At 38.8% G+C, this 20,248-nt stretch overlaps 1 protein-coding gene across 1 annotated transcript in view; it reads left to right on the forward strand.

Moving 5' to 3' along the window:
- The window catches only part of MACROD2 (mono-ADP ribosylhydrolase 2), a 1,879,699-nt gene that overhangs the window by 230,719 nt on the left and 1,628,732 nt on the right, over window positions 1–20,248 (forward strand). The gene's annotated exons all lie outside the window — the stretch shown is intronic.

The following is a 20,248-nucleotide window of genomic DNA, read 5'->3' on the forward strand; positions in this document are numbered from 1 at the left end:
TTTTAATGGGGAGTGCATTGAACCTATAGATTGCTTTAGGAAGTATGGACATTTTGATGATGTTGATTCTACCAATCCATGAACATGGTATGTTCTTCCATCTTTTTACATCTTCCTCTATCTCTTTTTTCAGTGTCATGTAGTTTTCCGCATATAGGTCCTTTACTTCCTTAGTTAAGTTTATTCCTAGGTATGTTAATTTTTTTGGTGCGATGGTAAATGGAATTGCTTTTTTAGTCTCTGTTTCTATAAGTTTGCTGGTGGTGTATAGGAATGCCATAGATTTCTTGGTGTTAATTTTGAATCCTGCTGCATTGCCAAATTCATTTATTAAGTCAATTAGTTTTTTAATGGAGTCTTTTGGGTTTTTTATGTACAATATGATGTCATCTGCAAATAAGGATAACTTTACTTCTTCTTTTCCAATTTGGATGCCTTTTATTTCCTCTTCTTATCTAATTGCGATGGCTAGTACTTCCAGTGCTATGTCAAAGAGGAGTGGTGATAGTGGGCATCCCTGTCTTGTTCTTGTTCTTAGAGGGAATGGTTTTAGTTTTTGCCCATTGAGTATGATGCTGGCTGTGGGTTTATCATATATAGCACTGCTGGTGGAATGCAGACTGGTGCAACCACTGTGGAGAACAGTGTGGAGTTTCCTCAAAACACTGAAAATGGAACTCCCATTTGACCCAGTAATCCCATTCCTAGGAATATATCCCAAGAAACTAGAAACACCAATCAGAAAGGATATATGCACCCCTATGTTCATAGCAGCACAATCTACAATAGCTAGAATCTGGAAGCAGCCTAAGGCCCCGTCAGCAGATGATTGGATCAAAAAACTATGCTACATCTACACAATGGAATACTATTCTGCCATAAAAAAGAAGTAATTATCATCATTTGCAGCAACCTGGATAGAACTAGAGAACTTCATGCTGGGTGAAATAAGCCAGTCAAAGAAAGAGAAATACCACATGACCTCACTCATTTATGGATATTAAAGAACATTATAAACTGATAAACCAAAAGTCAGATATAAAGACAGTAAAGCAACAAGCAGACTGTCAAATTACAGCCTGGAGGGTAGGGAGATCTGGGGGAGATAAGAGATCAACCGAAGGACTTGTATACATGCATATAAGTACAACCAATGGACACAAAACTCTGGGGAGGGAGGGTATGTATAGGAGGGAGGGTATGTATAAGAGGGGGGGCAATGTTAAAATATGTACACAGATAATAATTTAATTTAAAAAATCAATAAAATATATTTAAAATAAATAAATAAGTAAGTAAATAAACAAATAAATAAATAAATAAATAAGAAAGACACAGAAATAGAAGCCAAGCTGGGAGCTGGGTGGAACCACTGCCACCTCTGATGGAAAGATAGGGACCCTGAACTCACAGAGCACATTTATCCCCAAGTACCAGGAAGTATCACAAAAAGTTAGGATCAAAGGAGCTTATTTGCATTTTTGAGAAGGCCTGAGCATTCCTGATGCTTGACTAGATTTACATATCAAAGCCATTCCCCAACACCTGGACAAAGGTAAAAAGTCAGTACTGACAACATGTCCAGCCTTTTTTGGTAAGTATGTTCCCAGGGTGTGGTTCTATCTATAGCCCTGAGTTCAGCTGACAGTAATTAAAGAAATACCAGTGTACCTTTCTCAGGGACCCCTCTTGTGGGGTTGAACCCTGGGTTCAAAATAAGACCACCTGAGGCTGATGATTAATCAGTGGCGACAGCCCGCAGGGTTGGTTCCCAGTCACTTCCTGCTGGACATTGGAATGTGGCCCTATCTTACGAAAGCAATAACACAGACACAGAGCTCAGCAGTTAGTCTCTAAAGGTTATTTACAGTTTCTATCCCTGAAGCTACTGAGTCAGTGGGAATCAATCTCCTGTGGTCCTGGTCCCAGGCAAGGGAAAACTGCCCTAGCCTCCAGGTCTCCACCTGGAAGCTGAGGTAAGTATTCCGTGTTTAATTAGGCAGGAGCCAGACTTAGCAGGGTTAAAATTCAAACAGTAGTTTTTACCAAAGTATGGTTGCCACTATATCTCATTCCCCACTGGTTTTATGTGCATGGTCAAATCATTGACTCATCCTACTTCCTTTAAGGGCATTCTTGATTCTATTCTTGTTCTCCAGTCCCATAGCACATTTAATCTTACTTAGCCCTGGACTTTCTCACTGGCTAGCAAAAAAAAAAATAAAAAAAAAAATGTTTTTACAGTTACTAAAACCCCTAGTACCACAGTTCCCATTAGTACTGTCCTCACTGAAGTCTAATTCCCCTCCTGCAGGCATCAAGTCTCCTCCTGGCCTGTGAGGAGCTCAGGCTAGGGATCTCATGGGTGAGGCTGCTGGTTGCCAGGATCCAAGTTGTTTTCTGTGAAGGAGCTGGGAGTGGTGTAGCCAGGTCTGGGTGCCGTCTACTTCAACAGCCGTGAGCGTGCTCAGGGTAACAGTGTAGCGTCCCTTTCAGGTTGGGGTGAGTCTTTGGACAGTGAACTTCTTTACCCACACAGAGTCTCCAGGCTGGAAGGGGTGTACCAGGTCCATGGTGGGCACTGGCAGTGCATTTGGAACACGCTTATGGGTGGCTCTCTGGGTAAACTGCAGAGCCTAAAAGGACTTGAGCAAGGGAATGGTTATGAATTCTAGCTTTCAGTTTCTCCCTGACCCCACGAAGGATGGAGGGAGGTCTGCCATACATGATCTCAAAAGGGAGGGGGGGGTACCTCTCCCAGTAGAGGGTACACCTGGCCCATAAGAGGGCAAAGGGCAAGGGGTTGGTCCAATTTTCACCAGTTTCCAGGACAAATTTAATTAAACTTTTTAGAGTACTGCTCATGCCTGTCCTAAGGCTTGAGCTATACTTTGAGATACCTTGCTACAAAGGCTGGGCTGTTATCTGATCCTATGACTACTGGTAGCCTGAATCTAGGTATAATTTCCTGGAGTAATTTTTTGACTACTATAGAGGCAGTTTCTGTCCTATGCTTCAACCTAATCTGAGAAGGTGTCTATAAAAACTAGCATGTACTTGTACCTTAATGCTGATGGCTTAATCTCTGTGAAACCCACCTTCTAATGCTCTCCTAGGGAATTTCCCTGGGGCCAGAATTCCCAGGGGGACTCTATTCTTGCTTAGCATTTACCTGTACACAGACAGTACTTCTAGTGACTATGTTTTTAATTATCTTATCTAAGCTTGGTAGTATCTGCCTCACAGAAGTTCAGAAGTCTTGGTGACACCTAAGTGGGTAACCTGTTGTAACTGGGCAATTAATGTCCAACCTAGAGCCTCTGGGACCAACAGTCTATCATCTGGTAGGGTCCACCAACCATCTGGTCCTTTGATGACTTGCTTTTGTTCAGCCAATTCCTCCTCTTGTTTTGGTGTAGGTTGGGGTCCGGCAGGGTTACCAAGACTTGTAAAGGCCCCACTGGTTTTGGGGCATCTTCCTTAGCAGTTTGGTCTGCGGCTCTATTTCCTCTGGCTTCAATTGTCTCCCCTTTCTGATGTCCTTTGCAGTGCACTATTGCAACTGCTTTGGGGAGTCAGATGGCCTCAAATAAGGCTAAAACAATGTCCTTTCTGGATGGAGTTGGTAACCTTCTTTCCTGGTGAATGGCACAGTGTCCCCATCAAAGGGCCTAGATTAAGGCCAAAAGTTTACTGATGTTCCTCTGTTCGGGAACTGTGACCAAATGGTGTGGTCCATGGTGACTACTGCTGTTCCTGTATATCAGATCCCATCCTGAACATAACTGCTCCCATCAGTGTACAGTACCTCATCTGGTGATGACGGCAGGACATCTGTCAGTATTGCGTCTGTTACCTCTATACAGTCATGAATGGTTTCCTCTGGATCATCTGGAAGCAGGGTGGCAAGGTTGATAGCCAGTGTCTTATGGAACCGGATGCAGGGCTGGTCCAGGAGAAGAGCTTGGCACTGGGTGATTTTGGTGTTTGACATTCATCTCTCTGGAGCACCTCAAAGGAAGGCCTCAATGGCATGGGGTATTGTTAGGGCTAGCTCTTGGCCCAGAGTTTGCTTATCTGCCTCATTCACCAGCAATGCTGTAATGGCCACTGCCCAGAGGCACACTGGCCACCCTGCTGCCACAGTGTCTAGCCTCTTAGACAGATAGGCAACAGGTCTCTTCCAGGGACCTAGAGTCTCAGTGAGAATCCCTTTGGCAATGCCCCTTACCTCACTCACTTTGTGACATCTGGCAAGGCTAGGGCAAGTGCTGAGATGAGAGCCTTCTTTAGCTCCTCAAAAGCCCGTTGTTCTACTTCAGTCCAGTTCAGCGGCTGCGTTCCTCCAGTACGTGTTCCTTCTTAGGTCTACAGTCCTTCTTGATGTCCAAGGAAAACAGTCAGTTTGTCTGGTGGCTCCTTGGACTGATATCTTCCTAGAGGTCCCATCGGCTCTGTCAAGACTGAATAAACTGCCCTAGTGCTCACCAGGAAATTAATATGTTTGCCTCTCACTTGTAAGGTTACCCATAGGGGCTTAATGGAAAAGAGCCCTGGTCCTGTCAGTCCTCTTCCTCTAAGTTAGAAAAAAAATCAAAACCTTTGGAGTCTAAGTCTCCCTTCTTGCCTCTCCAGCTAACCTGCCAGGATGTCCTCCCTTCCAGTGTCCTATTGGCTGCTGGCTTTCTCTTCCTTTCAACCCTTCCCTATTCCCCTTCTCATCACATGCACAACTTTCACAAAAACCTTCACTATTTCAAATTAACCTTCAAACCTTCTTTCTATGTTCTTCAAAAATGCATAATCATGCCTCAAAACCTCCTATTATTTTAAAATATTTAGAAAAGACAGAGGGAGGAGGGAGCAGGCTCAGTACCCTGTTACCAGGCCTCCAGCCACTTGAAATTTAAAGTGATACATTTTTCCTACAGATAAGGATCTCAGATTCTGATAAGTCTGGAAAGGGGAATGGGAGAATTTCTAACTGCGCCTTTAAGCCCCCTAACAAAACAAGGTAAAAAGTGTCCAAGCAGTAACCGGGGGTTTTGGGGTCTCATTGGGGTACAGGGGGGTCACAGAGGAATTTCTCTCCTTGCAGCAGCCGCCCCCAGCTACTCAAAACAACCCCTGGAAGTGGGCGGAGGCAGGGAGCACGAGGGTCCCAGGTGGTGAAGGCAGTGCTTTCATCAGGGCATTTTCATCTGGCAGTCCACCGCTTGCCTCTTGCTAGCAAAAGTGCCATGGGGGGAACCGGTAACCCCTACACTGCAATCAGACTCCCTGAACTTTCTGAAAAGGTCCTCTGCGTGTGTTTCCATTATTATTACTGATTTTAAAACTATAACTTAAGAGTTGACACACACCCACAAGGACCAAGTTGCCCTAAAAATATTTTCCTTTTCTTCTAAAGATATTACAATGTACTGTAATCATTAATCACATTAAACTTAGATGGCCAATTGAAACAATTCCTCCACCATTGATCAAGACTTGGTGACAGCAGAAACAAAATTCATTTAGTTTTTTGAGCTTGCTGAGCAGACTTGGTGACTTTGCCAGCTCAAGTTTCCTTCATGTAAATAGTTAACTTTAGAATTTGGTCTCTGCTTTTAATTTTTTTGTACCACAATTGTTACAACTTCATACCTTTAAATCAATAAACATAGACATAAATATTGTTAGGTGAGCCGATTCCCCTCTGACAGAAAGCAAAGCACCCCTGGGAAAAAGGAATCCCAGTGGCCACTCGGGGCAGTTTGCTAGCCGTCAAAGCACTCAGTTTTAAACAAATAAAATGTTTTTTTCTTTCTATTTTTTTTTCTTTTTCTTTTTCACAGGTTTTTACACTTACATGAACAAATAATTATACCCAAGTAGATAAACAAAATATCAAACAAACATCTGTACTTATACCCTTTCAGTAAACAAGTAACATTATAATGTTTCAGCAAAACAGAAATGGCATTCATGTTGGACAAAGGAAACAAGATCAACTCTACGAACTGTGAGGGGAAAGTTATCCTACAGACCAGCGTTGACCTGGGAAAAAGAGTGGTTAAATCAAAAGCATTAACATCAGAGCTGTATTCGTCCGCCCATTTCTTAAAGTCCTGGAAAATTTCCAAAAAACACTGTAGAAGGGAACATGGAGATACAGACAAACCTTGACCCATTTTGATGGAGACAAAACAAATAGGCCTGACACAAACATGACAAAACACAAGACAACCAGTCCGGACACCTTGGGCTGAGAACCCGTAGTGTCCTCCGGCCAGAGCCTGGAGGTTAAGCCGCGTCCAGCCCTCTAAGAACTCTTACCCTTTTGAGATCTCAACCATAACCTGGGCGCTTTACCTCCTGAGATCGGTCTCCCCGATTTCAATAAATCCTTGCGGCTTCTGTCTCCGGCTAAGATCCCCAAAAGGAGGGAGAGCCTCCTGCCCCTTCTGGAGGATCCCTCTCTCCTCCTGCTGGAGGGAGAGCCTCCTGCCCCTACTGGGGGGTACCTCTCTCCTCTCTCTCAGGTATCTCACTGGGGGCCTCCAAATGTTGTGAGATCGAACCCTGGGTTCAAAATAAGATCACCGGAGGCTGATGATTAATTAAAAAAAGCAGGCAAGGATTTATTGAACTGGCCAGGACAGCCGCGAGCTCACCACACGCAGGTGGTTTCCACACGACTGCACCATTTCAGGGGTAGGCAATTCCTTTTAAAGGTTTAAACCACAAGAATTTTCCTTTTATTTCTAAATCCTAAAGACTAAATTCTAAAGACTGCGATCAGCCCGCAGGGTTGGTTCCCAGTCACATCCTGCTGGACATTGGAATGTGGCCCTATCTTGCGATAGCAATAACACAGAAGCAGAGCTCAGCGGTTAGTCTCTAAAGGTTATCTATAGTTTCTATCCCTGAAGCTACCAAGTCAGTGGGAATCGATCTCCTGTGGTCCTGGTCCCAGGCAAGGGAAAATTGCCCTAGCCTCCAGGTCTCCACCTGGAAGCTGAGGTAAGTATTCCGTGTTTAATCAGGCAGGAGCCAGACTTAGCAGGGTTAAAATTCAAACAGCAGTTTTTACCAAAGCATGGTTGACACTATATTTCACCCTCTACATCTATCTATCTATCTATCTATCTATCTATCTATCTATCTATCATCTATCTATCTATCTAAAGATTTGGAATGGCCAATAAATTTCAAAATTTCTTAAAAGGGAGCTATGACTTTAGCTGGGTCTTAGACTAGCACAGGGAGATCAGAGAGAATTGGGCCTGCTCTGAGAATTTTTGACATGAAGCAGAGAAACTGTCTCTATACCTGGCTGAGCATCCCTTCATCCCACCTGAGATCTAGTGTGGACAAGGTAGCTGTGTTTTTAATAAGCTCTTTAAATAATTCTTCCTGAGAATTGGCATTTAAGAGTTTCTGAAAACAAACAAACAAACAAACAACAAACAAACAAAAAACCTCTCAAGGTGGGCCCTGTTTTTATCACAGCTGCTTTGAAAACTAGTTTGGGAATGCAATTTATGACACAAAAGTTTAAGAAATTTGATGCAAGTTTATATTCATATTTATAATTGGTGGGTTTATTAGTTATAGCCCTTAATTTTATATTTGCATGCGACTTGCTCTTCTCTTAATTCTTCTTCTGTTGTTTGTACAAGTTTTATAAAAACAAGTAAATAAGTTTTAAAGTCCACAGAAATAACCTTTCTGCATTCATTTATTTGTTCATTTATTTGGTGATTGTTGGATAAAGCTGGAGGCAAGGAATGATGCAATTAAGAGCAGAACATTTGTCCAAACCTAGGCAATTTTATTAGAAATTATATGAATTAAACACTAATAAATTTAATGCAAGGAAAAAGTGCCAAAGAAGGGAGGGATTACTTTTAGCCATGGAAATCTGGGAATCTATCTTTTGTTTTGTTAATCCTCACCCAAGTATATTTTTACCATTGATTTTTAGAGAGAGTGGAAGGAATAGAGAGAAACAGAGAGAGAAACATTAATGTGAAAGAGACACATTGATTAGTTGCCTCCCGCACATTCCCTGACCAGGGCCATGATCAAGCCTGCAATCCAGGTATGTGCCTTTGACCAGAATTGAACTCGGGACTCTCCAGTCTATGGGCTGACACTCTATCAATTGAACTAAACTGACGAGGGTGAATCTGGGAATATTTTATGGAGCATATTATTTTGAAATTTGCATTTCAAATGTGGGTAAGATATGTATATTTTAAAATAAGGTAAATGATGTTCCAAACAGAATATAAAGTGTGAACAAATGCCTAGGTTTTTATTTTCAAACTAGAGGCACAATGCATGAAATTCGTGCAAGGGGCTTGGCCCTCACAGCCCGGCTTCATCTAGGTCATCCAGATGGTCATTCTGCTATTTGGTATGATTAGCATATTATCTCTTTATTATATAGGATAAAACTTAAAATTGTACCTTAACAATTATATACATAGTATGTATAGCACTTTGAAATGAATGTTATTCTGCTTAATATTTTTTAAATATATTTTTATTGATTTCAGAGAGGAAGGGAGAGGGAGAGAGAGATAGAAACATCAATGATGAGAGAGAATCATTGATTGGCTGCCTCATGCACGCCCCCCACTGGGGATCATGCCCACAACCTGAGCATATGCCCTGACCGGGAATTGAACCAGTGACCTCTTGGTTCCTGGGTCAACACTCAACCGCTGAGCAACACCCGCCTGGGTTTTGCTTAATTTTGACATAATAACCATTAAATACACATTGTGAAAAATAGTGTGGTTTCCAAGTGGAGAAAGGCATGCTCTTCATTTTGCAATGAAGATATGTGGAGAATGAGACTCAAATGAATTCACAAATTTGATAAGTATTGTATATTCACTCATAATAAAGGGAAACTTAGTATCATATAAGTCAAATTAACATGTTGAAAATCTTGAAAGGTAGATTGTAGTAGTACAACTGAACTGGCCCCTCTACCTCCACATCTATCTACACCTTATCCATTTGCCACATAAGCACTGAATTGGTACTGCACTGCTTCTGCAGAAAGCCCAGATACCATTGAACACCCTGAATAAAATCTGTTTCTCATGTTTTTGAGGTACATTTGTAACGCATACCTAAGCATTCTTTTCTTTTCTTTTTACCTATTGTCTTACATGTCTGAGGTTGGGTTCCCTGGAAACTAACCCTGAGATGGGAATTTTTATGCAAGTGGTTTACTGAAATAGTGCTCTCAAGAGAATCCTATAAGGGAGTGAGGGAAGTAGGATGGGACAGGGGAAAGACCTAGGCTAAGATGTAGTTATACCTGAGCACTAGTCTTGGTCTGATTCTTCTGGGAGCTCTGGAGCAGGAAGAGCATCTCAGAGTTGTTCCAGCTGGAGGCGAAGGCACTGAAATCTTGTATTCCTTTCTTTCATCATTCATTCAGTGCCTAAAGCTATTTTGGAGGGAAGGCATAACTGCAGAGACAGGTACCTCTCAGAGGCTGAGGACATTTCTCAGGAGAAGGGTGCTTTCGTTCGCAGCCAATATTCACAGCTGCTGAGAAAAGGATTCATGCAGATGAAGGGAAGTAGTTTTGAACTGGGGCAATTTGTCCCCAAGAGACATAATTTTGATTGTAATGACTCAGGGAGAGAAGTGGCAATGGCATTGCTACTGGCACCTGGAGGCCATGGTTGCTTCTAAACACCCTACAATGTACAGGACAGCCTCTCTACAACAAAGAATTATCCAGTCAAGCCCTGGACATGTAGCTCAGTTAGTTAAAGTGTTGTCTCTATATGCCAAGGTTGCAGGTTTGATCCCTGGTCAGGGCACATACAAGAATCAACCAACGAATGCATAAATAAATGAAACAACAATTGTTGTTTCTCTCTATTTCTTTTTTTCTTTTACCACTTCCCCACTCTCTCTAAAACAAAACAAAACACAAAGCAAAATAAAACAAAGCAAATCAAAACAAAACGACCCAGAATTATCCAGTAAAAAGTGGCAATAGTGCTAGGCTTGAGAAACCCTGGGAAAAAGAATATGAGCAGGCACCAACAGTGACTGCTCTTCCTTCCTTCCATGTACACACCAGGCTACATCTGTAAACTGCAATAACAATAGGAGCCATTCTTGCTTGGACAATATCAGGTTTTTTAAAAAAAGTCAAAAGCCTCATTTACCTATCCATCCATCCATGTGTGCATTTATTCAGCAGGTTGATGTATCAAGTAACTCTTACTACATACCAGGCACTAGGCTTGGCAGCAGGATGTAAGGATAAGTACAACATGGCCTCTGCTTTCAGGAAGCTCAGAAAATTAAGTGGGAGAGATAACAGCCTAGTGGCTTAGATGATGTAAACACAGGTTGACTGTACTATACAAAACATGAATATTTTAATTATTTTCCAATATTCTTGATATTATTTACTACTGAGTACCTATTATATACCAGCTGGTGTTTTAGGCTCAGGATATACAGCAGTGAATAATATGGAAAAATTTCCCTGTTACCAATGTGTATAACCCAGCTGGAAGAATAGCTAATAAAGAGTCAAACAAACTCAAAAGAATAAGGATTTAATGTCATTCGCAGATCCTAAGATAGGACTGTAGTATCAGACCCAGATGGAGTATGATGTATCTGAATCATTTCTTGGAGCTTTTCTTTCCACGCTGCACATAGATTTTTACCTATTTTAAAGATTTCCCAAATCATAAAGATGAGATTATGTGTAGTTTTAGAGAAACTTATCTACAGCTTTTACAGGAAGAAATTGCTCTACATAGAAGTAAAACATACATTTACTAATGACAGCCAACTTGTGTTATAACATCTCTATTCGAGAGATTATTATGTCCCAAACATTTGGCTATATATGCATACATGTTTGAATCTCACAACTACCCTCTGAGGCTGCATGCTAATATCATTCCCATTTTAGAGAAGAGGAAACAGATTCAGAGGCGACCTTGAACTTGGTCTAGGTCCAAAGTCCATGTTCTCTACTTCTAGGTTGTAAACCTCAGAGTGGATTTATTTAGTTCAAGGTTGTAAAAGAAGTCAAAAGTGTTTTAGGTACTAATGGTACCTGTATTTCAAATGGAAGTTTTAAGCAGTTGACAAGTTTTTTTTTGTTTGTTTGTTTTGTTTTGCTTTTTGTTGTTTTATTCTAGTCCTACTGATCTTTTTTATGTATCTTTGAGGTTTCCTTGACCAAAACACTTAGGTTTTTAAGTAAAACTCAAAAACAGAGATGGTCAAACCACCATTTTCCAGACTGGTTCAGTTTATTTATTTATTTTTTAAATATATTTTATTGATTTTTGTACAGAGAGGAAGGGAGAGAGATAGAGAGTTAGAAACATCGATGATAGAGAGTCATAGATCAGCTGCCTCTTGCACACCCCCTACTGGGGATATGCTCGCAACCAAGGTACATGCCCTTGACCGGAATCGAACCCGGGGCCCTTCAGTCCCCAAGCCGACACTCTATCCATTGAGCCAAACCGGTCCCAACAGACTGGTTCAGTTTAGACTACATTTATGAAGTAATGTCTGAGACTCCCATGAGATAAAAACTTGTGTCAGAGCCTCTCCTTTGTTTTCCATGTCCAATACCTAACGCAGCCATTAAATAAAAGACTTTGGGTGTATTGCAGAAATAATTGGTGCAGGAAGAAGAAATAGGTGAAGGTTTGTAATAAGCCACCATGCTGCATAGGCTTTTGTTTGAAAAATGTATTCATTTATAGGGTGTCTGATTTTGCCTAAAGGATAGAAATGATTATAAGAAAAACTTTGGCAATTGTCTTAATAGCTAAGATTTATTGAGCACTTAATATGTTTCAGGCACTATTGTAAAGACTTCTTACATGTTGACTCATTTAATCTTCACAACAATTATATGAGATATGTATTTTTATTCTCCCCATGTACAGAGGGGAACTGGCAGTGCATAGAACTTATCTAACTTGCCCACGAGCACACACGTAGTAAGTGATAGATTTAGGATCTGAACTCAGGACAGCTAATTTTAGAACTCACATATTAGTCATTATATTATGCTCCTTTTTCTCGAGTTGAACAAAGATTTAGAAGTGGACATGTTCTATATTGAGGAAATGAAAGGACATCAAGTATTGTGTCAGATGGAATCTTTTGATTTATTTCAGATGAACTGCCTGCAGAGGGAGAAAGGCATTTATAATTTTGCTGCCTTATAGTCTGTGAGGCAATAAACTTCATAGTACAGGTTTACAAGGCTGCCAAGTATTTCTTTGTGAACTCCTATTATTTTCAGGAATCCCTCAGTGAGTAAAGATCACATACCCCCCAAAAATGTTCCTTTGGATTTCTCTTAAGCAACAACACTATAAAATGAAAGGCAACCAGTTGTAATGGTTCCTTGTCATTCCTTATGCAAAAAGTGACCTTCGTATCTATTGACTCCTACTTCTCTTTTAAAAATAGGATACTTTTATTCTACCAAGGTTTAAATGGGGAAAGTTATATTGTCTTCCTCTTAAAGCATTATATTTTTACTAAGATATTTTAGAATTATTGATATAACATGTTTCCCTCTTTTGAAAAAGGTATGAAGTTTATTTTAATATATACAACATGGGTTTCTGGAAATCAATTCCTATGTAATTTAATATATAAATTTTATTTTAATTCAGATGTTCTAAGAGTAGCATGAAATCTGAAATTTTTTGACTTCTTGGTTATCTTTAAATCTTTTTCTCATAACAATGTAGAAAATCAGGGGTTTTTTTTACCTTTATTTCTGTGGGTAGATAGAAAATGTATAGAAAGTATATTAGGCCTGGCCGGTATGGCTCAGTTGGGTGATTATCATACCATGCATCAAGAGGTCACCCGTTTGATTCCTGGTCAGGGCACATGCAAGAGTTGCAGGCTTAGTTCCCAGTAAGGGACACGTAGGAGGCAGCCAATTGATGTTTCCTCTCTCTCTAAAAAAAAAAAAAAAAAAAAAAAAAAAAAAAATCTATAAAAACATATTTTAAAAATAGAAAGTATATTAGTTTCCTACTGCTGTGTACTTACCCCAAATTTAATGGCTTAAAACAGCATGGATTTATTATCTCAAAATTCTATAGATTAGAAGACTTGATTAGGGTCTCTGCTCATAGTTTTATAAGGTTAAAATCATGATGTCAGCTTGGTGGGCTCTAATCTGGAGATTCAGGGGGACAATTTGCTTTCAAAATCATTCCATCATTCAGAGTGTTGGAAGAATTCAATTCCTTGCTGTTGACCAGAATGAGGTCCCTGTTTTCTTGCTGACTGTCAGCAGGGAGCCACTCTGAGCATCTGTGGCCATCTCCATTTTATGACACATTAAATCCTTCTCTGGCTTGGAAGTTTTCTGATTTCACTTCCACCCACACTCAGAGAGAGGGCATTGTACAAGAGTGAAAGGCAACAGAGACCTTTCTTAGCATTCTGCCTACCACAGAGAGATAGCAAAAGATATACAATTATGTTATTTCTTGAGATCTGATACTGACTGAGGAAGTACCTGAAATAGGGAACTTGCTTTACCTGAGTATTTTCAATATCCTTAGTAAACCTATTGGTGATTTAAAGGATTAAATTTTTTTGTATAAGTTTTTTAAAAATTTATTATTCCTTTTTACATATATTAAAATTCAAATGTAGAGATTATCTTAAAATTGGAAAAATGCATTTATTTCTTCTGTGTCCACTGAAGTGTTGTTAAACATTCAGTAAAGGAGGTGGTGAGTAACCTAACTCCGAAGCCGCTCCCCTATATGTCAGTGGAGAGACTGAACCATTTACTGAGGCTTTTAGTTAAGGTAAGGGCAGAACATGTCCATAGTGAATTGAGTTCCATGGAGAACTTATTTTTTCAATTTTCTCGATTTGGAGTAACAGTTTTGCTATGGGACACTTTTGCAATAAAATCTATTTTTGTGCCTACCTCAAATTCTATCCCACCAGTGATTTCCCATTGGAAATGCCCAAGGCTTCAGGAAACAAGCAAGGGCTGAATGGATCAGTGGATCTTTTCCTCTGCCTGACTCTGGCTACAGACAGACCTTGCCAGCTTCCACCACATCTCAGAGCTTTTCTTTCCTGGGGTCAAATGGTCACATCCTCAGAGGTCACATTCCTTATATGCTCTTTGGAAAGCCACAGTGGTGATCAATGTCCAGAAGAGAAGTCATCCTCAAGGTGTAGGACTTCACGCTCATATTTGCCCTATTTGACTTTCATTTGTTGAAGAGATGGATTTTGAACAAGATGCATGTATTTATTTCCTAATCATTGAGTTTCCATCTTGCTGACTCCACTATTTGAGGAGCCTTTCAGTTGATGTTTTTCAGCTGATGTGTTTCCTATATAATTGGTGCTTAATATGCATCAATGTTGTTTCTTTTTAAAGTTTATAGTTTTCCAATTCAGTATAGTTTCAAATATTTTTTAATGAGTTGAGCCTCCCTGACACCCTTCTCTACTTCCCCCCATCTCACAGTACATTAAAAGACATATTAGTCAGAACAAAATTTCCCACTAGAAACATACAGGGGCTTATTCATAAAGTGCATTGGAAGTCTTCTAATGAAAGATGGGGGCCAGTTATGTCATGGTCCCTTCTATGATCCTTTTGTATGAATTCAGCATTTACATTGGTGCCCCTTGAAATACTGTGACCTCTTAGCTTTATAACTCCAGTCTTTTAACATTTTCCAGAATGACCCATTTTGAGTCTGTTCATTATTCTGTACCAGTTTACTGCTAAGATAAAGAAATAGGAACTCCTCCATTATGTATGAGACCTTTTCCACTCTCTTATACTTATGAATGTGAACTTTCAGGTCATCATACTTACCAGGTTAAAAAAAAGACTATTATTCCTAATAGAAATGACTTCCAGATTATTTTTCCTTATGGGCTATCTTTAGACACTCTATGCTCATCAGAGTCTCTCATAAAATCTTATCTGAACTGAACATATTATATTCCATTCATTTTTTGCCTAGCTCAGAGAAGATTAGGCTACTTCCTTCCATGTTGGATAGATTTTACTTTCCCAAGTTCAAGTGAATATTCATTCTATAGGCAGAAGGGAAGTAAGTGATTATCTAATGAAGGCCAACTGCTACTGTTTATTTTTTATTTTATTTATTTTAATCCTTATCCAAGGATATGCTTATTGATTTAAAGAGAGGGGAAGGGAAAGAGAGAAAAATGCACAGACATCAATGTAAGAGAGAACATTGATTGGTTGCCTTCCAAACATGCCCCCAACTGAGAATTGAACCTCTAACCTTTTTGTATATGGGGTGATACTCTAACCAAGTGACTCACACTGGCCAGACAACCACTAGTTTTTAAAAGAAGACTAAGCTTGCCTTACGATGTTTAGTAGGTATCATATGCCTCTGGCTCATATTGGAATTGTGGTCAGCTGAGTTTCCTACACTCACCTTGCTTGGTTTGTCTGAAGAGATCACTGTACCTTTTGTCACTTCATCCCTCCTCTTTTTCCTTGAGTTTTGGCTGAGTTCTTTCTTACATCAGCTTATACCCAATAACCCATTATTTAAGAATTATCTATTATTCTTTCTTTACATTTATTATCTAAACTCATAGGACTGGGTCAATCCTACCACTAGGCTGTTAAATACTGTTCTTAAAAATAAAAAAATTATATGTGTTTGTGTTTTTATGTAAAAATATAAAATTTATTTTATTTCTCCCATGTTCCTCCCTCTGTGCTTTTGCACTTGTAATTATATCTGTCTAATGCTCTTCCACTCCATCTTGGCTATACATTAGAATAAATGGATTTTCAAAAAGACATTCTGGTGCCAAGACCATATCCCAAACCAATTAATTCAGAATTTCTGAGGGGTGGGACCCAGGAATTCTTTTTGTTTTAAAAAGTTCCCAAGAGTTGCTAATGTGCAGTTATGCTTTAAAAACATTGCTCTATACAGATGCAGACTTTGCTCTCTCACTTAATTGGCTATATGCTCAAATTATCATTTCCAGCATTTTCCTGTCTACTGTATCTAAAATATAGGTCTCTTCATTTTCTGTTTCCTTTATCTACCTTATTTTTTCTTCAAATCATTTGCCAGATGAATTGCTATTGTTTATTTCATTATTCTCTGCCTATTTCGCACTAGATGTAAGCTTCATGAGGCTTGCATCCATATATCATCATATATAGATCATATTACCAAAAGAATGGATACAACTAATTTGGTAGGATATATAGACTGAGAAAAAGGCATAGAACAGAACCCCAAAAAATTAAAGCTTAGGGAATTGATGAGGTTACCCCTTTTCTTAATTGTTTTTTTCACTGCCATATTCCACAATGTACAGACACTAGGGCCTGTCATACTGCTCAACAAAGAGTTGTTGTGTGGAATTCCCTAGTGTACCTCATCATTTTTCTCAAGTTCCTATCTAATTCTCCTTTTTCATTCTTAGAACATGACCTTGCCTCTAAAGTGGTGGTAACATATTATCAATGGTTATTGGAACCAAAAGAGTAAATGAGACCCTGAAAGAGTGCATATATAGAAAAATAGGGCCAACAAAACAACCCAAGAACTACAACATTTAGGGAATTGGTAAGGTTACTCTTGTTTTGTCTCCTTTTTTGAGTATCACTCTCTTTCTGCTCAGGTTTTAGTGGCTGCTATTCCCCAAGATTCCTTCTATTGATTTTGCCTATTTTTCCCCCTGTATAATCTTCTAGACCTATTTCATGTATTCCCATGGCTTTAATGACTACCAATACTCTGATTTCCCTAAATCTTTATCTCAGGGCATGTATGTGTCCCGAATGACAGGCCTATGTGAACAACTGCTCATGTGGTATCTTTATCTTCACATCCTAAATCTTCCTGGACTCTCCTCATAGGAGTCAGATAGCACTTCTATTATTCTTAATCATGTTCACATTTTTATATTGCAGCACTTTTTATATTGCAGCATAATAATTTGTTTTTTAAATCTGTTTTTCTATGTCATAAGTTTCTTGAAGACATATTATATTTTTTATTTTTATGGTATATTGCCCAGGATTTGCCACTGAGCACCTAGTAATCACTCAGTAATTTCTTGTATGAATGCATGAATTTGAAATCTGCTGCCATTAAACATACTTAATTCTATCTCTAAGATACAGTTCTTTTTAGGAAGGTTTTACATGTCATTATTTAAGTTTTTGATAAATTGATAAAATGTTTTAAAAATTTCAGCTCCAGGAAAGAGTCCTATGAGGTGCTATTAGAGATCTCTCTTCAGGATGTTCTTGAACAGTTTTGGAGGTTTTGTTATTTAGTCCACCTAGTAGCATTACTATGTAGCTTGTTGTTCTCCATATGGTCCTGGAGGATATAATTAAGAATTGTTAAATGCCTTACAGAAATTATCAAATATAAACTGTACATGATAAGGCAACTGACAATTGACATTTGAAGTATCTTCAAGCCAGTACTTAATTCTCAAGTGGGGATATGCCAAATTGTTATCTTCTAAAGGAAATTCATATAAGGGAGCAAAACAGGAGGCAGCTAGGTCTTAAAGAGCAGAGAGACTGAGAATGAAAATGTTCCCAATCTTCTCATCTTCCAATCTCCTCAAATTGATTAGGTTGATAAGATGAAGGTCAATTGAATAGAAGGCCCTAAAATTGTTGCAGCCATTTAAGAATTTCCAGTTAGCCAAAATCCCACTTGCCCCTCAGATATTTAAGTTAGAGAGGCAATATCACTAATTGGTTGGATCTGAGTTGGATATTGATTGCTGAAGCTAGAAGTTAGCTGGTTAGTCCTACTCAAAGTATGGTCCATGGACCAGAATCAACACACACACACACACACACACACACACACACACACACACACACACACAAAACTACTAAGAGGAAAGGAAGAGGATTTTACAATCAGAGTGGGAAGTAAAATATAAGTGTAAACTTTAGTGTAATTTGAGAATGAATGGTGGTCCTCCCATTAATGTGATAAAGTTGACATAAAATTTGAAATCTTATATTGATTCAAAAGCCAAAGGGACCTCTGCATTGTGGTCCTGAATTTTGGTTGGGGAATGTGAAAGACACTTGAATCTTGTCCTAAACTGATAACATGGATAAGAGACAGACACTTTTTTTTTTTTTACCCTTCAATTTTTTTTTTTTACTGTGGAATTTGATGAGGAAAGATCGCTTTTTAAAAAGTGAAATTGGGGGATGGTAGGTATGGGCTTCATCTGTTCACTTTTAAAATAATATATAACTGGTTTTGCTCAGTGGATAGAGCATCAGTCTGCGGACTGAAAGGCCCCAGGTTCGATTCTGATCAAAGGCATGTACATTGGCTGATGGCACATTCCCAGTAGGGGGTGTGCAGGAAGGCAGCTGGTCGATGTTTCTCTCTCATCGGCATTTCTAGCTCTTTATCCCTCTCCCTTCCTCTCTGTAAAAAATCAATAAAATAGCCAAAAACGGTTTGGCTCAATGGATAGAGCATCGGCTTGGAAACTGAAAGGTCCCGGGTTCGATTCCGGTCAAGGGCATGTACCTTGGTTGCTGACATATCCCCAGTGGGGGGTGTGCAAGAGGCGGCTGATCGATGACTCTCTCTCATCTCACTCTCTATCTCTCTTCCTTCCTCTCTGTACAAAATCAATAAAATATATTTAAAAAATCAATAAAATATATTTAAAAAAAATAAAAAATAAAATAATATATATTTTATTACTCTCTATCTCTCTTCCTTCCTCTCTGTACAAAATCAATAAAATATATTTAAAAAATCAATAAAATATATTTTAAAAAAATAAAAAATAAAATAAAATAATATATAATTTTAGTAATTATTGTGTTACCAGTTTGAGAAACTGCCTTTTGGACATAGTCTAGAATAGCAATGGTCAGGATACTTTTAGAACTATGAAATCTGAAGTTAATAAATTAATATGTGAGAAAATCACAAACCAATAAGATGGGTAGAGAACCAAGATTTTCCAATTTTCAGAAGATCTTATTTATTAAGCTCATATTATCATAAACTAAGCAAGAAGTTTCAACATTACCAAAGGTCTTTGAAATTTTTGAAAAACATTTTTTTCTTATTTGACTTTGCTTTTGGTACTTCATTTTGGTAAATATTTTATTATTTATATTCATTTCTAGTTTGTTTCTCTTTTATAAGAATTGAGTTATATCTCAAGGAATGGTGCTTGTGGTAAAAGGGTAAGGGTTATCTGTCATGTCAGTTTAAATAATTTTACTGAAAGTTAAAATTGACTGTGCTCATCTGGAAAGCAAACAATTTTAACAATTAAAGCATACCAACTGTTTGTATTGCTGGTATAGCTGGTATAGAGTATAGCTGCTCTAACTATAAAGTGTTGATTAGCGCTGTTTCATGAATCCTTCTTAAAAACAATCCAAGTGCACTTAGAAGAAACTACAGTCGGTGTATTTGCCTTCACAATGTGCTGATTGAGGCAGCTTGCCCTAAGCTAAACTTACTATAATAAAATCTCTGGACTGGAAAATGGTGATAGCATTTATATTGTTTGCCTCCTAAGTTGCTTCTGCTCTATATAAACCAGAGCAAACAGCTTTGAGTTTGAGGACCTCAGAGTGCTCTGCATGAGGCATTGTCGAGTTCCCATGAGTTGATTTTTGAAAGAATATGTTATTTGAAATCTTACAGTGAGCACTTACTTATTACATCTTCTTACTATGTCCAGGCTATTGTGCATAATAATTCACTTTGATGGGTGCTTTCTGATTCACATCCATGAATCTTTCCTATTTGCCAATATACAATCATACACTGATCATGCTCCCAGTACAGACTCCCTCATTTCAGGTTTCCCAGACCTGCCTGATGACACAGATCACCCAGAGATTGTGACTGAGCAGGTCTGGGGTGGGGCCATGGAATGTGAATGTATAATTTGCTTCCCAGGCAAGTCCTACCCTGAATCAGTTGAAATTGTGCTCACCCACAGAACATGAGAAGAAAATCTAGCAGTCACACACCAGAACAGAATCATTGTTTTAAAATTTATATAAGAGAAATGGGAATGTTAAAAAATATTTTTATTCAACAAACATTTTGTTGAGTGTTTACCAGCAATAAATATTTACTGACCATATACTAGTATTACAGTACAGTGCACTAAACAATACAGAGGGAGTTAATTGAAAGAT

This window comes from Pipistrellus kuhlii, unplaced genomic scaffold (genome assembly GCF_014108245.1).
Source record: "Pipistrellus kuhlii isolate mPipKuh1 unplaced genomic scaffold, mPipKuh1.p scaffold_m20_p_6, whole genome shotgun sequence".
Classification (NCBI taxonomy): Eukaryota; Metazoa; Chordata; class Mammalia; order Chiroptera; family Vespertilionidae; genus Pipistrellus; species Pipistrellus kuhlii.